Here is a 4,790-nt window from a genome sequence, read left to right on the forward strand (position 1 = left end):
CTTAAACAATGCCAACTTCATATGGGTGCTTGAGAGCAATATGTAAAATAATTGTGATCTTATCTGTTGAGTTGTGGATACTGCTGTCACTTTTGATAACAAGTTAAGCAGCTCTTTTTTGTTTTAAAGAGAGATTTCTGTTATCTCTTTTCTCAGGCCTCCCTTTACCATGCACCATTCATAGAACACTTGATTGGCACCCCATCCATAACCTTAAACATTCACTCCCTCCACCAACAGCACACCGTAGCTGCAGTGTGTACCATCTACAAGATGCACTGCAGCAACTCGCCAAGGTTTCTTCAACAGCACCTCCCAAACCTGCGACCTCTTCCGCCTAGAAGGACAAGGGCAGCAGGCGTATGGCAACACCACCACCTGCAAGTTCCCCTCCAACTCACACACCATCCTAACTTAGTAATATATCGCCGTTCCTTCATCGTCGCTGTGATAAAATGCTGGAACTCCCTTCATAACAGCACTGTGGGAGTACCTTCACCACATGGACTGCAGCGGTTCAAGAAGGCGACTCACCACCTCACTCTCGAGCAATTAGGGATGGGCAATAAATGCTGGCCTTGTCAGCGACGCCCACATCCCATGAATGGATATTTTTTTAAAAACACGCGGATGGGCAGACAAGCTGCTCCCAGGGGTCTACCAATGTAACCAGCTGTTAGGAAGTGTGTGACTGTGGCCTAATGATCTAGAGGCGTGAGTTCAAATCCCACCACGGCAGCTGGGGAATTTCAATTCAGTTAATTAAAGCTAGCATCAGTAATGGCGATCATGAAACTATCGGATTGTCGTAAAAGCACATCTGGTTCACTAATGTCCTTTAGGGAAGGAAATCTGCTGTCCTTACCCGGTCTGGCCTATATGTGACTCCAGACCCACAGCAATGTGGTTGACTCTTAACTGCCCTCTGAAACGACCTAGCAAGCCACTCAGTTGTAACAAACCACTGCGAAAAACAATAATAAGAATAAAACTGGACAGCCCACTGGGCATCGACCTCTGCACCGGGTTCGGACACGGAAGCGGCGCACCTAGCCCAGTCGGCCCTGCAAAGTCTTCCTCACCAACATCTGGGGACTTGTGCCAAAATTGAGAGAGCTGTCCCACAGACTAGTCAAGCAACAGCCTGACATATCATACTCACAGAATCATACCTTTCAGCCAATGTCCCAGACTCTTCAATCACCATCCCTGGGTATGTCCTGTCCCACCGGCAGAACAGATCCACCAGGGGTGGCAGCACAGTGGTATACAGTCGGGAGGGAGTGGCCCTGGAAGTCCTCAACATTGACTCCGGACCCCATGAAGTCTCGTGGCTTCAGGTCAAGCAAGGGCAAGGAAACCTCCTGCTGATTACCACCTACTGCCCTCCCTCAGTTGATGAATCAGTACTCATCCATATTGAACACCACTTCGAAGAAGCACTGAGAGTAGCAAGGGCACAGAATGTACTCTGGGTGGGGGACTTCAATGTCCATCACCAAAAGTGGCTCGGTAGCACCACTACTGACCGAGCTGGCCGAGTCCTGAGGCTCATAGCTGCCAGACTGGGCCTGCGGCAGGTGCTGAGTGAACCAACACGAGGGGAAAAACCTGCTTGACCTCGTCCTCATCAATCTACCTGTCGCAGATGCATACGTGCATGACAGCATTGGTAGCAATGACTACCGCACAATGCTTGTGAAGACGAAGTCCCATCTTCACACTGAGGACACCCTCCATCATGTTGTGTGACACTACCGCTGTGCTAAATGGGATAGATTCAAAACAGATCTAGCAGCACAAAACTAGGCATCCATGAGGCGCTGTGGGCCATCAGCATCATTAGAATTGTATTCCACCACAATCTTTAACCTCATGGCCCGGCATATCCCTCACTCTATCATTACCATCAAACCAGGTGTTCAGAGAGATTTAGGTGTCCTCATGCAAGAAACACAGAAAGCTAGCATGTAGGTACAGCAAGCAATAAAGAAGGCAAATGGCATGTTGGCCTTTATTCCAAGGGGGTTGGAGTATAAGAGTGAGGAAGTCTTACTACAGTTGTACAGGGCCTTGGTGAGACCACACCTGGAGTACTGTGCACAGTTTTGGTCTCCTTATCTAAGGAAGGATATACTTGCCTTGGAGGCGGTGCAACGAAGGTTCACTAGATTGATTCCTGGGATGAGCGGGCTGTCCTATGATGAGAGATTGTGTAGAATGAGCCTATACTCTGGAGTTTAGAAGAATGAGAGGTGATCTCATTGAAACATACAAGATTCTGAAGGGGGATTGACAGGGTAGATGCTGATGCTGAGAGGTTGTTTCCCCTGGCTGGAGTGTCCAGAACTAGGTGGCATAGTCTCAGGATAAGGGGTAGGCCATTTAAGACTGAGATGAGGAAGAATTTCTTCACTCAGGGTTGTGAATCTTTGGAAATCTCTGCCCCAGAGGGCTGTGAATGCTAAGTCTTTGAGTATATTCAAGGCTGAGATAGATAGATTTTTGGAATCGAGGGATATGCAGATCGGGCGGGAAAGTGAGTTGAGGTCGATGATCAGCCATGATCTTATTGAATGGCGGAGCAGGCTCGAGGGGCCATATGGCCTACTCCTGCTCTTACTTCTTATGTTCTTAATGAGGAGTGTAGAAGAGCATGCCCGGAGCAGCACCAGGCGTACCTAAAAAATGAGGTACCAACCTGGGGAAGTTGCAAGGTGATGGAAGGTGTCGTCGACAGTGCTATCAAGCGGCACTTACCGATAACCTGCTCACCGATGCTCATTTTGGGTTACGCCAGGACCGCTCAGCTCCATACTTCATTACAGCCTTGGTCCAAACATGGACAAAGGAGCTGAATTCCAGAGGTGAGGTGAGAGTGACTGCCCTTGACATCAAGACAGCATTTGACTGAGTGTGGCATCAAAGAGCCTTAGTAAAATTAAAGTCAATGGGAATCGGGGAAAACTCTCCACTGGCTGAAGTCATACCTACCACAAAGGAAGATGGTTGTGGTTGTTGGAGCTCTGTCATCTCAGCCCCAGGACATCACTGCAGGAGTTCCTCAGGGCAGTGTCCTCGGCCCAACCATCTTCAGCGGTTTCATCAATGACCTTCCCTCCATCATAAGGCCAGAAGTGGGGATGTTCACTGATGATTGCACAATGTTCAGTTCCATTTGCAACTCCCCAGATGATGAAGCAACCCATGCCCGCATGCAGCAAGACCTGGACGACATTCAGAGTTGCTGCAGTGTGTACCATCTACAAGATGCACTGCAGCAACTCGCCAAGTCTTCTTCAACAGCACCTCCCAAACCCCCCGTGACCTCTATCACCTAGAAGAACTGGGACAAGAGCAGCAGGCGCATGTGAACACCATCACCTGCAAGTTCCCCCATCAAGTTACACACCATCCTGACTTGGAAATAGATTGCCGTTCCTTCATTGTCATTGGGTCAAAATCCTGGAACTCCCTCCCTAACAGCACTGTGGGAGTACCTTCACCACACGGACTGCAGCGGTTCAAGAAGGCGGCTCACCACCACCTTCTCAAGGGCAACTAGGGATGGGCAATAATGCTGGCCTTGCCAGCGATGCCCAGATCCCAGGAATTAATTTTTAAAAACCCTTCTGTTTCAATGGGCTCGAGGGCGTGAAGTTGTGTGTTGGCATTGTGGCCTCATATTTTTCTGCAGCGATATTCTAGCTAAAGATACTCTAGCTAAAACTGTTCTAAAACGCCAAAATCATTTACCTCCCTTGTAGTGCAACCCTTAACTCTTAAAACATCACACATACTATTCAATGTAGTAATAATGCGAAAGTTGTGTTTGCCCAGGAAGAGTAAGGGTTTTGCTTGTGTGTTTTTAAAAAAGCCTTGCATAGCAGAAACACAGATTAGTTTATTAGTATAATAATGAATCCAGCATCTATTGGTTGCTGGCTTGTTCCGATAATAACAACTCCTGTAATATGCAAAATCTTCACTATCTTGTACACATCCTAAAGCACTGCTGTGGGGTCTCTCTTCCCCCTCCCTCCCTCAACAGTTTTTTCCAGTAATCAAGGTAGGTGCTGAGTATGGTTCCAAGCCCAATACTACCCTCACCCACAGTCCACATGTATAGTTTCCAACAGTGAGTCAAAAGTGAGGGCTGTGACTATCTCCAACCGCGCCCACCCCCACCCCCACCCCGTGTCTATCTCAGGGATACTCAGCTGATTATGCCCCAGTTGTTGTCCTCGCACAAATCTAGGATTGAAGCTGAGGCCTCCATGGTTGGGCATACGACAGGTGTTGTTGTGTTGTTTATGCTACATTTTTGGGGATGATGTGTTGGGCAAGCTAATGCTGCAAGTAATGGACGTTTGAACATAAACGTCCCATTTGTCTGATTAATTACTTTTGTGAGCACATTGCCAACTTGTTTCATTTGCAGAAATGCATAATTTAACTATAATTGGAGATCTGCTGCTGCTGTATTTGGCTGGAATTCAGTATATATATGTAAGATAAACAAGTTCATGCTGATTGTAGTTTTTCTTTGAGGAAAGGGCACTTAGAAAGTTACAGTATTCCTTTTTCCTGGAGCTTTTATGTCGGATTCTATGATGAGATTTTAAAACAATACATTGCCCTGGTATCCATTTATCTTTGCTTCATTTTTATTGACTATTATGTTGCAGTTGATTAGAATTAAGGAATGAAATATGATTACAGGAAGAGGATTTTTGTTTTTTCACTATATAATAAATTAGCATGAATGATTACAATGCTTAGCCTGTTTG

This window comes from Somniosus microcephalus, chromosome 3 (genome assembly GCF_052327205.1).
Source record: "Somniosus microcephalus isolate GS21.2 chromosome 3, FLI_Smic_1.0, whole genome shotgun sequence".
Lineage (NCBI taxonomy): Eukaryota > Metazoa > Chordata > Chondrichthyes > Squaliformes > Somniosidae > Somniosus > Somniosus microcephalus.